Here is an 18,705-nt window from a genome sequence, read left to right as displayed (position 1 = left end):
TCTCTGAATGAAATCTAATTATGATCTATAGCTGAAAATTAAAGTTGTTAATTTCTGATATCAAGTGCAATGGACTAAATCCAGATATATTTTTGAATATAAATATGTGCACCAATTCAGTGTAATTTTCTTTCAGAAATTCCAAGATGAGTAGGAGGAAGAACAATTTGGTGTGCTGGCCAAGTTCTACTCTGGGGTAATTAAAATCTGCATACTTAAAATTCTTTTTGTAAATTTCAGTAGCTATATGCTTCTTCCTCACTTCCTGTTCTCAAGGGCAGTAGAGTGGTGCCGTTGTTAGCTGACTAACCCAGGGTGACACTCTCTGCCGCAAATGCTGGGGTGACCGTGTGTAAATTTGAATGTGACTTAGATAAGCCATTAATATCAATGTAAAATATACAAATATATTCAGTTAACATGTCCATGTTTGGCTTTGATTCGAGCCTTTGAAAAATCTATTTCTAATGTTACTATATTTGGATCTTGTAAGGCTAGCTTGATATAGCCAAGTAAACTCATACTAAATTAATATACATGATTTATTGAGAGTGCATCTCATTAACTAGATAAATAGCAACTTGTCATAGAAAGGGCAATCTTGTGCTGTTACTTTTTTTCTTCCCAGATGATTCCAGTGTGGCCTTAGAATGTTTATTCAGAAAAAGAGGCTTATGTCCCTTCTCTTTCTAAGGACTTTCAAATACTTTGCGCACAATAATGACTGACTCTGACAATGCTCTTAATAAAACTTAAGTGGATGAGAGCAGTGGGCAAAATGAATGGAGAGGGAGAGAGAGAGAGAGAGAGAGAGAGAGAGACAAACTACCACGTGGTCCATAAATGAAGGGGAAAGCAAAGCATGCCACCAGATGACAAGTGGGGTAACAGTCACTGCAGCCATTAGAAGCAAAAGCATTCACTATATTCTGATACCGTATTTCTGTCTAAATATGGTGATAAAGCCTCTTTTGACTGGCTTTAGTTTTTGTGGTGCAGTAAGGAAACCTGTTTGGCAGAAGGAGACCCTATAGACGAAACAGAAGGCAAGATACCACGGGGACTAAATGGGTCTGGCAAAACACAGAAATCAAACAAAGGCAATAGATTTAGACTGCTGATTTTGAAACGCTACAGAAGACTATCTTGCCTTCTAGAATGGAAATTCACAGAAGACAGAAGCAGACTTTGCTTTCAGTAGTTGAACTTACTCCACCTTTTAGCAACAGGCTTATTGCAACCGACTGTAAGAAAGCAGCCTATTGCTCCTCTGAGCTCTCAAGTAAACTTAAGTTTTTCAGATGTCTGACCAAGGGTATTTTTTAAGCAGCTTTGACGTTTAAAAATATAAGCACACTTAATATCAAAACAGAGTTCTCTTATCTAGATGTAGATAAACATAAGACCAAAAGGGAAGTAAGTTTAGAACCCAAAGGACACAAAACAAAAATAACATTAAAATATGAAAGACTAGAAAACATCTTTAAATATCTCATTTTATTCATATTTGCAGAGTTTTGCAGTTTAGAGAAATTAATATTTTTATAAGAAAGAACACCACCAAATTCTAGCAAATCAAAAGCGTTTAGAAAACAGAAAGGTTGAATAGAGGACTTCAGGTTGAGAAATATGCAGCTTTTTACTTGAGAATGCTCAGTAATGTCTTGGTTGATTGAAATTGCTAATCAAGGCAAAAGATGTATGATTCAAGCAATTACAGAGCAAATGTAGTTTCTTATTTTCAAGACACACAGTGTATGCCTAAACAGGATTTTAATAAATGTTTTTAAATACTTCACACCTTAGATGTTTTCAATTATTTACTGTTTCCTCTTCCTTCCTTTCTTTTTTCCCTTTATCTCTATTACATGACTAGTGTCCCAAATTTTCTATTACTCCTAGCACTTATTAGGTAACCAAGAAGTCTTTGTTGTGTGAATAAATGAATGGTGACTGAAGGGATGGTGGATGACAGGATAAGTAACTAAACACACGAGCAAACAAATAAGCAAAGAAATGAGTGATATCTTGGGCGAGGTCACCTGAGAGCCAATGAATATAAAACAAACAACACTATCACTCCCCACTTGACTTTGATAAAAGCTTTGCTACTGAAGGTTATATCTTTGCCAAAGTTGGCAAACTGGATGAAGCAGTTCTGTGCTGGTGACTGAGGTCAGAGCCACACACCACAGACAGACTCTGAAAGAGTAAGACAGAAGTTCATGAATGGACACTGAGGAATCTCACCAAGCCTCTCACCTGCATGGATGGACGAGGAAGTACCTCCAGGCAAACCAGGATTTTCCTTAAGAAACAGTTCTAGGTCCACTCTGCTTCCTGAATGAATAATCAATAAGCCCTCAAAATTTGGAACACGCTCAGATAATTTTAGTCTGAAAAGTGTACCACATCTCAGAACCCCACATAATTGTGGAAGCAACAGTGAAAGCACAAATTAGAGTCAGATTATTAGCTTCCTTCCCCACATCACGGGTTGCCATTGAAGATTTGAAGACATGGTTCTTAAGTGTTCCCAGATTCTAATGATTATGCACCACCACAAAGCAAGTACCCTTACCGCAAATTTCTTTATCTCCCTCTCTCTCTCTCTCCATATATATATATAATGTTTTTAGTGATCAATCAAAAGATGTGTCATTGCAATTTTTAAACTGTGCTTTGTAAATCATTAAAGTGTTCAGTAAACAAACAGTAGTAAAAATCCACCAATGGCCTTGAGTCTTGCCATGTCTCTCTATAACCCCTAGGTTCAAATGGACACTCAGAAGCTACTGAAGGATAACAGTAAGAGACTGCATCTTCAGCTGCCAGAGGCCCCTCTTATCTGAACCCTAGGTTTAGTTCACATTTTACATACTATGCTATATGGTTGCCTTTGGGTTTCTGCAGCATGAGGCTGTGCCTCTCTGAAAGAGGAAACAGCTATTTTATGACGTGTTGCTGAAGAAAGTCAAACCCAGTTGTACCTCCCAAGGTAATCAACACAGTTAAAGAGAGAATAGAGTAGAGGGAGTGAGGGAAGAAAGTTAAATTCCACAAATCCATGTATAGGTTAGACCTTGCACCAATCACATAACTCTCCTACTCCTAGAGACACCCCTATTGTTGGGAGTTTGTCTCAATACAAAAGCCTTCTCAACACCTGAAAAAAAAAATCCATCTTTCACTAACTGTGAGCAGATTAATTCAGCCCAGATATGAGCCTTCATGAAGCATACCTAAGTTCTCATTAGGAATCTTTTTCACAGGGAAATAACGTCTCATCATATATAACTTTGTGGAAATGAGAGTACATGGAGTTAACTTGGTATGCAAAGGTGACACTAACCTACTGTCATGAAGGGGTGATTTGTGGGAGACACTTCTCCTTGCACTTCAATTCTCCTAATTACTACAAATTCTACAGGAGCCTATAATGACTCGTCTAGATTTTCAGTCCAATGCTATTATGGTCTATTCATCAACCTGTTACTGCAATCATTATATGTGGGAAAATATTATCCCTGTATGGGTTCCATGTTCCTGTGTTACCTAAGTAACAAATCCAATGGATAACTTCTTTCCTTTTCAAGTGACATTTGCTTTACATAATATTCAAATGTAAGAGTGATGCCACTGCAGAAATAAATAATTTCATAATTAGGACATGTTTTCATTTTCACTAAAACAGATTTCAATCCTGGAATTTTATGCAAAGGTTCTTAAAATATTATGAAAGAGTTACTTCTAAAGTTACTAAAAAGAATGAAAATTAGTAAAATAAATTTAACAAATGCCAACAATTTTGCTTAAACTTTTAGGCTATCAGAAATGCTTTTTGCTTCTGTAAAACTGGCTATTTTATAACATTTAACATTCAAATAAAGATATATAATTCTCATTGGACTACAGTAAAATTTTTCTGAAAATACTTTTGGAATCCAATATCACGTCAAATAAGTTACTGAAGATTAATGTTACCACTGAGAATTCTAAAATAAATTACCACAAAAAATCAAATTAGTGTAAATGTCTTTTATCCTTGAGATAGTCTAGCTGGTCACATAATTTTTTCCTGTTTTAAAATGCAATAATAATTAAAGCTCAATAGAGTTCCCTAGTTTCCAAAATTGATTCTTCAAAGAATGCTGTAAAGGTTTAATATTACTGGCAATAGAAAGAGCAACTGATGGTATTATTTTTATTAGTTCCTTTATAAAATAAGTGTTACAGTTTTACAAATTCAATATATACGTGGGCCTGTTGACTTCAGAATGTCTTTTCCGGTAGAAGGTGATCACTTATTACTTGTATCTAACGGCCAAACAAAGTAAACAGTTGTCCAATTATTTGCTTAATTTAGAAGGACCCAACTCAAAAATTGTGGAACTGTATTGCAAAAGAATGATTGTTAAACTCTTAACTTCAAGGATGATGGTGTAATATTTCTCTACAGAAAGTGCAGCATAGAACAGTGGTCACAAGTGGATCAAGAAACCAGAATTGAATTGGAATCTCATCATGACCGCTGATAAGACGTTATCTTTAAAAAGTTGACCCTTTAAAAAGTTATTTAACCTCTCTTGGCCTTAGTTTCATTATTGTAACATGGGATAATAACAGAATCTGCTCCATAGAGTTGCAAGGATTAAATCAATTAACACATGTTATGCTCTTAGAACAGCATCTTGTGATCAACAAATGTCAGCAAATGTCCACACTCTTAAAAAAAAAAAAAAATTCCTTTCTACTTCAATGCATCTGACTCAAAAACTTAGAATAGAAACTACTTCACATATAAAATCTCTGACTTTATTTTAAGTGTATGCAACACTCTTGCCCAATGTTCAGTAGGAACCAAGAAAAAATGACTCAATTCGAAATATACTCCGAGGGTGTTCCCCGGTCCCGGTAACCAGGATCATGCCAAATACATTATGTGTAAGATTCAGTCTTGTACCCCACTGTAGTAATTGAGCTCCTGTCTTATTCCTCCAAGTCTGAGTTCTTGCCTTCATTTAGGTCCAGAACCCTCTATCCTCTCAGGCCTCCCGCAAGGAGAGCCTACCGCTGATTAGTCCTAGCTCACTTTCAATTCTTTTCTGATACTCTCTGCTTATTTCTCCTGGCATGAATTCATGGCTTCAACCATCAAATATTTATTTGGCACTTATGATATTAAAGGCACTGATTTAGACTCAGTGATATGGAAAGGAAGAAGCTGACACATAGAGTCAGTCTCTTCCTATGGGGCTTTGCCCTCTTAATTAGATACGTACTGTGCTCTACCACCAGATCTTCCTACTCTAAGTGGCTGCCTGGACCCCTTCTTTGCTTGCTTCTGTGATCTGTCTTAATCAATCTGTCATACTGACCTGCTGCAATTCCTCCAAGAAGCCAAAGCCCCCTTTGATGCCCAAGAAGACCAGCAACAGCCTCCGTGGGAAGTCAGTGTACATGAGAGGACAAATATGGCCTTCTACTCTACATCTAGGCTATTCAGACTTTCTGGAGTTAAGGACCAAGGCACTGTCTGCTTAAACATGAATGGAATCCACCCACTGGCCTGCTGGCACCAAACTGCTTTAAATGGATCCATTGTTTCCCCTCCACTATGCAGAACTGGATACTGCTCATGATGGCACCTTCACCCATCTGCCTTCCCCTGAATCCAAGCCCAATGAGGCCACCTTGATTCAAAGGTCATCACTATAATTCAGGATCTTGTGTACCCACAAGGATGTGTCTGATGAAGTTGGTGACCTCTACCCTGAGCCCAACTCTGCAGAAACACAGGGATTCAGAAGAAGGGCCCCAGATAAAAAGAAACCCATCCATTTTTGCAGTCAAGAAATGATCTTTTCCTTTAGGAAGTCCCTGTCTTCCAAGGCACATACAATTCAGCAGAGGAATGCTGTGTATCCCACAGAGAGTGAGCATGGGAGAGGAGGTGCACCCTGAGGGAAACCAGCTTTTATTGGAGGCACAGCAATGTGCAGGGCAATGTAATTGATGTGATTCATATTTAACCTCATTTAATCCTTGCCACACTTTGAATCACACAGATTAAGCCACACTTTATTGATGAAACAGACACAGAGAAATATGCAGTTGGGCCAAGGCCGCACAGATCCTGAGGAGCACAGCTGGGACTCTCTCCACAACATAAGGCCACCTCCCAGGAAGAGCGCACCCACAGAGCCTCTGTGGGGTCACTTTTTGTTACAAGGATGAGCCAGGTGCTGAATGAAGCCAGAGGTAGCTTTGATAATAAAATAATCTAGTTGCATTAAAAAAAAAACAACTAGGAGCTTCTGGGCAACAGAGACATTCCAGAGTCATCACCAGCTTCCACCTGAGCCTGCCAGTAATCATGACCCAAACTGGTCCTATCTGACCAGAAGGAACAAAAATAATAGGAGCTGAGTAACTCCCAGGTACCCCTCTGCTCCTCAATGAATGCACACAAGTCTTAGAACCTTTTTCCTCTCCATCTCATGAGCAACATGGGCCTTTGATTCATGTTCCAAACTAGCACCTCTTCAACTTGATGTGTGCATTTATCAATTCAACCATCAGCAAATGTTGTAAGCTATGAGAGAGGTTCTTGGGCTCTAGAGATGAACAAGACTAGGTTCCTATCCCCCAAATGTTGATGTTCCAGAGATGGAAACAGGAAGTTGAACAGCTAAGCTCAGCATCAATTGAAAGGTGTCATAAAAGAAGTGTGGGCAGAGGGTTTTGGTGAGATTCCAGAAGGAGGAAGAGGGTTGAGTTGAGGAAGGTTTCACTGAGAAGGTAACATTCAAGCTCTCTGTGAAGGATGAGTGATGCATAGGATCATTCATTTGGGTCTTTTGATGGAGTTTACAATCCTGGTGATCTGAGATAAATCCCAAGCAAAGCAGCAAATTTTTCTTTATGAATGTTTATAAGATACATTTTATCTTGAGCTGAATGGAGTAGCTAGTGTTTTTCTTCTGGCATTTTTCATGAGCATTCAATCCATTTTTATCCCAAACTCTGCAATATACTCAGCAAACCCTATAACTCCAGCTAAAGTAGCATTTTGAATATCAGCCTCAACAACCCACACAAATCTAATCTAGGCTCCAGCTTGGCACACTACTTCTTCACTCCAGAGCATATTTATTCCCACAGAGTTTCCAACTTTAAAAACAAAAACAACAAAACCTAGTTAGGACAGTTTTATGTAGCAAACTCAAATGAAAAGTGTCTTTCATCTTGCTTTGAAACTTAAAAACAGGCTAGCAAATATTTCCTGGCTAAAAGATAAATATTCCAAATGTCAGGACAACAAATGCAAAAGCTTTGATACTAAAACCTATCTGATTAATGCTAAGAGTCCTTAAGAGGCTCTCGGTATAGTAGCTGTGGGGTATGTACTATCTGTAGGTCCTGGAGGTAGAAGCCAGACTTCAGAGTTCTAAAGACTGAATGATAACATTTTCAAATCACCATGGAGCTTTCCTGGAAGGCAAGGTAAATTCTTCCTTGAAGAGAATATATGCAAATTTAGCTAGCTTCCAAATAGAAAGATGAGCTGCGGAGTTTTATACCATTTGGAGGTTATATTTGCCCAGTGGGAAGACCAGTTAAAGGAGAATTACAGTAGTTTAGGCTTGAAAAAAAACTTAAAAAAGGAAAGCAATGAATCAATGCTCTTAGATTTTAAGCAGCGTTTTTAGGCTTAATGTTACTGTACATTATTTTTCCCCCAGAAGAAAAGAAATATTTTAAATTATATTATTCTTGTGATTCATAAGTAAGAATATGGCACTGAGTTATTTTCATCTGACACTGATGCTACCGCAATTATAGTTTTTCATTGCAGCAGAAGTGTGCTACTGTAAGAGGTACGAGAAAGCAGGCATGAATAATATCAATTTATTTGTGTTTTGATTATTAAGTCTATTTTAAAGTGAATAAATAAGAAAAACAATCTAGTCAATAATGATCCTGAAGTTCTGCATAATGTTCTGTCTAATTAAAGACAACAGTATTTATGCTATTTGATGTATTAACATATGTCATGTGGTAGGTAATATTCCCATTACCAGATTAAAAGTACTCTAGAACTGGCATGGTCTTGATGTTTTTGTTGTTGTTGGGTTTGTTTGTTTGTCTGTTGTTTTTATTTTTACTTGGTAGCATCTGATTGGAAAGAAACAAATGAAAAAGGAAAAAAACTTGATGGATCAACAAAATTCAAAGTTAGTACCTATGGGGTCTGACTTGACATTGGGGGCAAAGGCTCTGATCAAGCCAGAGATTTTCAAGTAAAGCCAAATTCAGTTTAGTTTTACAAATTTTAAGGATTGTTCTTGCTCCTTTGCTTAATATCCTGGTTGCCTGATTGTAAAGTAAGGAACCAATTTTTACAGACATTGAAGAGGCTGATGTAAAACCAAACCAAACTCTTATCTGGAAATCAATTCCACATGGATCAGGTAGTTTGGCTTTCAGGGTTTGTGCAAAGTTAATGTCAGTAGCATTAAGTATGCTCTGTAACTAGCCTGTTCAAGATCCAGAAACTTCCATATCTAGATCACTCAATATGCCTCTGCAGATCATTTTTATCAATTCTCCAAAGAAATAAATGCTACTAGTTATCAGAAGGGTGATTTACCCTCCATAATGTAAATCTGATCAGTCTTTGAATCTATTTCAATAATTGGCAGATATTATTTCAGGAAAGAGAGATACTAGTGGAGGCACGTGCACATGCACTCCTCTAAAAGCACAGAAAGAAGAGAGGAGAGTAGGCAAAGTCAGATTAGAAGAGTTTATGCTCATGGTAACCATCACTGATGTCAGCTACAAAAATGCAGGGTCATCCAGAAGTAAACACAACACCAAAAAGCATTACCCTTGCCAAAGCAGCCCCCTGGTTTACTGCATGCACTGTGGATGAAATAAACCTCTTTAGACAAAGAAGAATGTAAGAATTCCATTCTAAAAACATGGTTTGAAACTAAAATATCTATCCCTGGTCTCAAATGTACTATGTCCCTTCTCTATTCAGCTATGAATCCCCAGTGTCTAGCTTATGCTAGTAGACAAAAGATAAATGTTTATGAATAAATGAGTGTACTGAAATAGTCCAAATGTGTATAATTATCTGAAAGCAAACAAGAGTTATACAATTAGAAAACAACTTACATGGGGGGGGGGATGAATTGGGAGATTGGGATTGACATGTATACACTAATATGTATAAAATAAATAACTAATAAGAACCTGCTGTATAAAAAATAAATAAAACTTTTTTAAAAACATAAAAAAAAAAAGAGAACGACTTAGAAAACCCTAGGATGTTTTTATTCCCAGTTGTCTTTACTTTATCCTGTGGCCCTTCTTTTATGTTTGAACTGCTCTAGTCTGTAATCCCCCCTTGTGAAAAATAGGGCGAGTCCATTGTATCAGGGATACCCGTGACAACAGCAATACCAACAACAGCCCACACAGGTTCTGTTACCTACTAACCAGATCCAGAACCCTGAGACAGGCATTCCAGTAGACAGACAGCACAACTGCAAATGTGCTGGATACTAAGATATTAAAGCCCTAAAAGAACTTTATTTTTAAAAAAAGGCTTTTAACTATTTTAACAATATATTTAATGTATGTATGTTGTTTATTTGATTTGATTTCCTTGCACAACCGCTAAGAATGAGGTTCCCCCAAAGAGCATATCCAATGACTCTGGAGATGCTAGCATCCCCACAGGCTCACTTCCTACACATACCATACGTCTTTTCCCTTGAGGTCTTGATATTTTCTCACGACTCTATTGCAAAGTAAATTCTACTCTTAGAACTCTTGAGATACTTCCCACTTACCCACTTTAGAAGACTCTCTCCCTTCCTCTCTCACTCCCTCCAAAGAATGTCCCTCTTTATGTTCTCTCTCTAAGTTGTACAGCATCACTTCTTCAAAGAGATTTGGCTTCTAAAAAAATAAGTGTATCTCTTGGTTTCAGTCAGTTCCTTCTTTCTTTAAACTTCTACTGACTAACATCCACTTTAAGCTTCCCCTGAGTGAAGGAATTACAAGGTCTGGATACCTGCTTGTAAAAATAGGAAGGACAAATGTGGTGAGAAAATAATAAATAAATAAATATCTTAGTAACCGTCATAGCTTGTCTACTTGTATTACCTCTAAAACAACACCCTAGCCCCTGTTCACCAAAATCTTCCTTCCATTCATTCATTAATAAGAATTTATTAAGTACTTCCTATGTACTCAGCACTGGGAAGTATTCTGTATGTGCATGAGGCCAACTTGGTACCTGCTATCTAGACTTTCTTATCTAGTGAGAGACAGAGACAAGTGAACTGGCAAAGGGAAGACAGTATAAAAGTGCTGTGATTGAAAATATACAGGGAATTCTCAGAGCCACAGAGGAGACAGTGACACCCAGGCATGGCAACTGGAGCCAAAGAAAGCTTCCCAAAGGAAGTGACATCTAAGAGAACCCTGAAGGAAGAACGAGGGTCAGCCATGGAAAGAAAGGAGAAAAGAGAGAGCAAAGGAGGGAGAGGAAATGAAGAAAGGAGGATTTCAGGCTTTAAAAATAGCCTGTGCACAAGTTCAGAAGTAAAGAAATAGGAGCCAAAGATTTAGAAACCAGTTCAATATGTCTGGAGAAGAGAAACTAGGAGATATGGCTAGAGAGGAAGCAGTTGTCAAATCAAGAAGGGCCTTCAGCCAAGTTAAAGGGCTTGGGCATCCTACTGAGGGCATCCTACTAGCTATGATGTGAAAGGTGTCTTGGCAGAGGCAAAAGTAGGATCAGGGAGCCGAGCATGGAGGCAGTTACAGTTGTCTGGGTGAGAGATGGTGGAGCATAACCTACAGTAGTGACATTACAGGTGGCAGGAAGGAAAAGAAAGGAGAGGAATTTGAGAGACAGAGAAGAGATAAGTGACATAACTGGGAGCCTGGAAGTTTGGGTAAAGGGGAGAGAAGTTAGGATTAATCCATCAAATTAATAAATATTTACTGAGCACCTGCTATATGCCAGACACTGTTCTATGTGCCAAGAATACAAGGGTAACCAGAAGAGTCATATTTCCCCACTAAGGTAAAAGTATTGAGAGATTCACATTCTAAACCAGTAACCACAAATAAATTTATAATTAAAACTCATGTCAAGAGCTCTGAAGGAAAATTAAAGAATATAATAAGAGATCATAATGGGGGACAGATTTAAACTAGAAGATTTAGAGAAGACTTCTCTGAAGGGTAACCTTTTAACTGATGCTGAAAAATTAAGCACAGTGACAAAAGGGAAGAAGAATAACCAAGGCAGAAGAAATAACATGGAGAGAAGCAACAATATTGAGAGATATTCAAAAGGAGAATCAATAAACCTGATGATGGATTGGATGTGGGACTGAGGGAGGACGCCCAGGGGATGATTTCCAGCTTTCAGGCATGAATAATGATTAGATAATGATGAGCTCCAACCAATCTCTTTCTTCATAACAAACTTCCTAAGTGCCAGTCATCAGGCACTGCTTCTGCTTGAGACCATTTCTGCCTTGTGATGCAGCCCCTTGTCTTCAACAGGCTGGCCATTCTAAGAGTCAGGAAAAAATGGGTACAGGACCTTTTTGTCCTCACATGGGGAACTCATCCTTTGTCTTTTCAGCTTTCCTCCTGAGTTTGACCACATCACCTTCCTTGAGTCCCTACAAACACGAGGATCGACGAATTCAACCCAGATCTACACACTCCTAAGCCCTACTTAGGAATGATTCTGACTAATTGGTAATGGCCAATAAGGTATTAGCCCTTTCAGATCAATGATTTACACTTCACAGGGAATATTCCATGCCTTAACCAACTGATTTTCACACATTTTAAACAGTGGAATTCTTTTATCAAACTTACAAACTTATTCTTACAAAGAAGCTCAACCTAGAGAACAGATAAAAAGGAAGCTATTCTGGCGGAAGCTTCGAAGAAGGGTCCTGGGCCTCGTCCACTCTGCTCTTATCCACCCCCCTCTCCAAAGTTATCCCTGGAACTTTGAGGTTTTGCCTCAATTCAAAGTTAAGTTGGGAAAACAGCAGGAAAGTCTGAGATCGAGTAAGAAACAGACATTCTCAAATCCTAACATGAAAGTTAGAAAGGAATAAAAGATAGGTAAACCCTATGATTCCTATGACCCTTTTCTCTTTATGAAAATAATGTCTTAAATATACATTATGCTTTTACGTGCTAAATGACAAACAAAATAGGATATAAACCAGGGTCTTGGCCAGATGCAGAGGGCACTCAGATTAGGTAATCTAAGGAAAGTTTAATAAATGTATACAAAGGTGTGAGGGGCCACAAGGGATACCAGGGAATCCCATTAGGAACAGATCTAAGTTACCATCCCCAAGCTGTGAGGAGAGACCCCTGACAGGAACAGGGTCCTTGGTCAGCATGGGGAGCCCCTCCGGGTGAGAGCTGAGTTAAAATGCCCCAACCTCACTCATATTTCCCTCTGCCCTGCTGTAATCAGAGGCCAGAAGACAAGGAAGCCTGAGGCAGACCCTCAGAGCTGGTGAGAAAAGGGAGAAAGCAGATATGAAACCACAAACAGGAAACGCACAGTACAGGCAGTTGGCTTGATTTGTAGGTAAGTGAATATTTTAATGTAATTTTCAAACTTGGAATACAGGAAAATACAAGATCACTTAGCAGGTGACATAAGATGGCAATTTATATGGTGCTAAGTTCAGAAGAATGATGTAAGCTCAAAATAATACCTTTGACATTACAGACAATGATTTGAGTTTTTAAATATTTCTCTCCACGGTGTCTAGGAAAAATTTGTCTGACCTTTAGTTAAAGACTGTCTCAGGCAGATGACTGATTGTATCTGCCCTGAAAAGTGATCATCCTAAAGATGGTTTCATGGCACAACTGCTACAAAGAAGCTTTTTTGTCAGGTTTTTCTTCAAGTGATTTGGTAAAAATACTCAGGTGACAGCAACATGGCTAAATGCCTCCAAAACTCCCCCCTCCAAATTTTGAGAGCCTTAGCACTTAGGCTGCTCTGTGAATGTCTTTATATAGCCATTATCTTCAGGGACCAGCATGTATACACATATGTACAGTTGACCCTTGAACGATGCAGAGGTTAGGGTCACCCACCTTCCATGCAGTCGAAAATTTGCCTGCAACTTAGAGTTGGCCTTCCCCGTGCTCAGTTCCTCCATATCTGAGGATTCAACCAACCTCAGGTTGTGTAGTACTGTAGTATTTACTACTGAAAAAAAAATCCGGGTATATGTGGACCCTTGCAGTTCAAAATTGTTTTGTTCCAAAGTGTCAAGAGTAATTGGCATGCTGACCAGGCACACGGTGGATGCAATTAAAATACAACTTATTTTTTTCCTTCCCAAACTTCCTTTGGATTTGCTCAGTGGGATGATCCTCCCCAGTCCTGGATGAAAACTCCAGGGTCCAGGGTTCTTGACTCATCCTTAGGTTGCAGGCAGGCTTACCACCCCTTTTAAGGAGAGAGCTGTTGTCAGAGTCTGCATTCTTTCTCTACTCATTTGCCCCCTACTCACCAGTGTTGAGACTGGGAGAGGGGGAAACGAGGAAGAAATGGAACAGGAGACCCTTACTGGCTGAGAATGGCTTCTGCAGTAAAGGGATCTTGAGCTCTCCTGCTGCAACAGCCATTTGAGGCTCACTCTCCCTCCCGTGGAAGCTTTCAAGGGACTCTGGACAGGGTCCCAGCTCGGCCCCTCTGACCAAGGCTCTTCTGTCCTGCCGTCGGGTCTGCCGTGCTAACGCGCTCTCACTGCTGGTGTCCCCGCACGGCATAGTGCTCCTGGCGAGGGCCCACGAGGCGGCAGCAGCCTAGCCCTCCTCCCACCCCCTCGGGGCGCCTTCAGGAAACACTTCCCTGGTGCGAGGTAGTTAATCCCCAGTCAGCCCTCTTCCCCCTCCCTCTCCCTCTCCCCTTCCCCCGCTTCCTCCCCTTATTTTCTCCCCGCTAACGCACCGCGTTCCATGTTGCTCTTACTTTCTCAAACGTGAGTCAGGCACCAGACCTCAAACTCCAGGAAACTGGGCTTTGCCAGGGATCCCTCCCTGCTCCCCACTCGAAAGAGGAGGCAGCACTGTTCCAAGCTAGTAATAATTCCCCAAGAAGATGGAGTCAAGGAACCCCTTTCTGTACTCTCTCCACCCAGAAGTGTCTCCTCGTGGATTCAGAGCCATCTCAGCAGTTCTCAGTCTTGGAGTTGCCACTCCACCTTCACATTGAACATCTATTCTATGTAGGTGCCTTGGACAAAATGTAAAGATTAACATCCTATTATGCATTCATATGGACATTCATGCTCACATCTATATTCTATTTTACACTTTATACTTTTATAGCTTTAGGGTTTAGGTAGTTCAATTCTGGGGCTCCTCAAACTACTAAAACTCACTGTCTGATGGAGGCTTCTGCAGAGTAAATAGGAGCAAGACTAAAACCTGTCTACCTATTTATCCATCATTTGCTACCAAAGGAATTTAAAGAGGGCTACAAATAACACAATAACAACTTTTTAATGGGTGAAATTAGGAGAAGATAAGCATTAACTGTTTTCATATAGTCCTTTTGAGTTTGGATTGCATTATATTTAATGACTTGAATGTAAATAATTAAATAAGTGATTATTCTGTACCATTGGTTCTTTAGCATGTTTAAGAATCATACGGAGGCTTTTAAACTTAAGATTCCCAGGGATCTTTCCAAACATCTATATTTTAATAAGGTGATTCTACTGCATAAGTTCAAAGAACACATTTGAGAAACTCTTCTATGTACCCTGGTAAAGGACAGAAATAGAGTTGTAGGTGCCTGTGGGCATGACAGGCGGACATTGTGCTTCTAATATACCTACAAGAAGCCCTCTTCCATGCCTCTGTCAGTATCCTGACTACTCAATCAAGAAGGTTATTTAATGCTTAAATCATAAAAATCTATACTTTTCATTAATTTGAAATATAATATGTATTTATTCAGATTAAGCCATTTTTTGAGTATGATTCTTCTGATAGATATTCTAAAAGACCATTCTTTCCTAAACCACACCCCTAGTGCATTTCCTCAATTCCCAGTTCCGGTTCTTTTAAAGTGGAGTTAGAATCTAAACACAAAATGAATGCAAAATCCTTCTGGATTTTTATTATCTCCTTCTGGTAAATATGGTTATATTGTACACACCTAGTTTTACAGTAATATATTTTAGCTACTAACCCCATGCCTCTACAAAACATTTGACCTAGTTTTCATGAAGGCAAAACCCCAAATCCCTACTTCTTTTTTGAATGCATATGACATGGGTTGATATAAATGCAATTAAGTTAAGGGGCTGCAATAACAAGAACACTGGCACAAACAAGTTTGGGAAAGAAAACCAATGACTCTTGAAAAGAGTCAGTTCCCGAGGGAAACAGAAGTTCAGGGTTGGACTAGAGCAGGGCTGGCAAACCATTTCCTAAAGGGCTACATAGTAAATATTTGTCTCAGCTACTCAACTCTGCCTTGTAGCACAAAAGCAGCTGTAGGCTATAAGTAAACAAGTGAGTGTGGCTGTATTTCAATAAAACTTTATTCACAAAAACAAACAGCTGGCTCACAGACAAAGAGTTTGCCCACCCCTGGACTATAGCAGTGGTTCTCAAATATTAGCATGCATTAAAATCAATTGGAATTTTTGATTCAGTAGGTACAGCAAGACTTTTGCAAAGCCTAAGAATTTGTATTTCTAACAAATTCCTAGATGATGCTGATACTGCTGGTCAAAGGACCACACCTTGGGAAACACCAGACTAGAGTTTAACTTATTACCTCTGGGTGTCCAGTATGCTGTGAGCAATGGTCGATATATTTAATGAAGGTGTTTTATCCCAGGTTCCCTTGAAAATTGAGCCTGAGGAAAAACATATTAGCTAATGCTTTGGGGAATGAAGAGGGAAAACCCAAAAATAAGGGGAAAAAGCAGTAATAGAGGAAATGAGAAAGGAAAAACATGGGGATGTGTTACTGTGCTGGCCACAGTCTCAGGACAAACACAGCTGGTTGCTCAATCGCGCCAGTTGTCTCCACAAAGCCTATATAACTACTATTTCTTGAAACAGTCCTTGATGAGGACGAAGGGCAAGAAATAGATCTGCTGGCTTCTTTCCTTCTTCCACATCTTATTGGTCAACTTTTGCAAAGCCTAAGAATTTGTATTTCTAACAAATCCCTAGACTGTGTTCCTTGCTCCTCCATGCAGCTGCAGACGTAACTGGAGTGGCCCCGTGTCCTCTCCCGCCACTGATCAGGGACAGTGGATGCCTTTTTATACCATCTCAGCCCGTACCTTAAAACCTCTGCCTCTTCTCACCAATTAAATGTAGCTATTCCCAAAATGTTATCTACACTTTGTAAAGGTATTTTTTCAGTGATGCCATCCATTCTCATGACTTCAAGCAGCATTGCTCTGTGAATTATTCAAATGACTATCTGTAGCCCTGATAACTTTCCTGAGTATATTAGCCAGAGCAAACCTCAGCATTTTGTCAGGCCCACGTCAGTTCTAAGGGAAACTGCCCTTGATGTTTAGGAGGTTATATTTTATGTCACATGAGCTTGCCACCTCTACTCACAGCTGATGGAACAAAGGGCAGCACCTGACCCAAAGCAATCAATCCTTGGGCTGGCGGTGGCCTATGCCTTGTCCTGATAAGAAAAGATGGGGTAATCAAGCAGATTCCTCCAAGGAATGTGAATATTAGATGCCCTGAAGCTGAGCAGTTGGCATCAGCTGTTGAAGCTGAAAGGATCCAAAGAGATAAAGTCAAGATTACATCAACCCAAAAAGCAAGCTGAAGTGATGAAGGGAAAAGAAATGATGAGCAAGAAGAAAAAAACCTGGCAATGCAGAAAGGAGAGGAGAGCAGAAGTACAGAGATGGGGAGAACAGTCTGGAGCACTTGGTCCAGTACCCATGAAGGCCAGTCATACCCCGTACACCATATGTGACTATTATCTTTGATTCCCTACGGTCACAGTCTCTATACTTATCCAAACGGCTTTCACTACTCTCCAGCAGGACACCTATCAGAACGCATCATTCCCTAAATATAAATTGCCTCATGCTTTTGCTCATGTGGTTTCCTCTGCCAGCGGTATCTTCCACCAAAACCCAAACACCATCAATTGAAATTCTCCCCATCCTGATTAAGGATGCTCCCCTCACTGTAACAACAGGAAGTAACTCCTCTCTGCCTCCCCTATGTTTTCATAAAACTGTTCTTATCAGGCACGTAAATCTCAAACATATTTATAACATATTTCTTAAAAATTGTAACATCCTTCAGGGCACAGACAAAATATAAACATTTTTGACCAACATGATGTCTCACACAACAGATTTTCAATTAATATTTGCTAAATATTTTATTAAGTAATTATATTCAGTAATTATTCTAATCCTTTTATACATTAATTATATCCCTCCACACATTCCTAATACTGTCCCGTTTGATCATAATACGTATAAGGTAACATGGTTTGTCAGCACTGCTCTTCAGCACTTTAAATGTATTATCTTATTTAGACCTCGTGATATAAGTACTATTACTGTACCATCCTCAATTTTTTGGCAAGGAAAGTGAAGCACTAAGAGTTTAAATAACCTGGACAAGATATCACAGGAGCCCTGGGATTTGAGCCCAAGAAGCCAGGCACCAGCACCTATACCTGTAGACACTATGCCATCATGCCAGGTAGTAACCTAGGCTACAATGAACAAAATATGGTCTTAGTTCACTTGAGAATTGGGGCTGGTGTGAAACAGGGTACATTACCAACAGAGAGAAGACCCACAAGCCTAAATCAGATGAAGTCTTTCAAATTTCAGCCTAAGTGCCAATAACCTGGTGATACGTGCATGATACAGAAAGCAAAGACACAGATTAGAAAAGGCCCTGAGTCATAATCCTCCAGTTCCATACACAGAGGCGAGGGGAGCCCCACTGACCAGCTGCCCCCTAAAACCCAGTTCTTATGGGGCTACAGCAGCAGGAAACAATGTCTGAGTGAAGTAGATAATTGCAAAGTGTTTACTTTTTTTTCTTGTCAATAAGGATCAGAATATTATATCCAAATTTCCAACACCTTTTCATGTTTCCTTGGAAACAGTCCAGCCTCGGGAGGACTCAGGAGCAGCTACGGACAGCAAATCACCTGGCACAGAGCTGTGTGCATAGAAATCTCTCCCACCACCCACCCACCACACCTACTCCATCTTGGAGGGAGGATGGATACCCACACAGGTTTGACCATGAGTTCATCCTTCATTTTCTCCAAGCGCCTTGTTGACAATGCTGGAAACACCATCCGGCTGGTCAGCATGGTGTCAGAGTTCAGGCTCTGGAGTTGCCATTCTTGGGGTCAATCATAACTCTGCCCTTTACCAGCTCTTTAATCTTAAGTACACCATTTTATCCTTTCTGGCACTCAGTTTACATACCTATAAAATGGGGATAATAATCACACCTTTTTCAGTTGTGGGGACTGGACTTATACTAGTTAAATAATTCATTTTGTAGAGCTCTTTTTTGGGACAGAAGAGGCTAATACGTGACAGCTATTTATTAAGTATCTAAAATGTCCAAGCTAACTCT

General features: G+C 39.6%; 1 long non-coding RNA gene across 1 annotated transcript in view; it reads right to left on the bottom strand.

Moving 5' to 3' along the window:
• The window catches only part of LOC309639995, a 157,467-nt gene that overhangs the window by 63,519 nt on the left and 75,243 nt on the right, over positions 1-18,705 (bottom strand). The window lies entirely within an intron of this gene.

This window comes from Balaenoptera physalus (genome assembly GCF_965194825.1).
Source record: "Balaenoptera physalus genome assembly, chromosome: 12".
NCBI classification, from domain to species: domain Eukaryota; kingdom Metazoa; phylum Chordata; class Mammalia; order Artiodactyla; family Balaenopteridae; genus Balaenoptera; species Balaenoptera physalus.
This window is presented reverse-complemented; position numbering and strand designations above follow the sequence as displayed.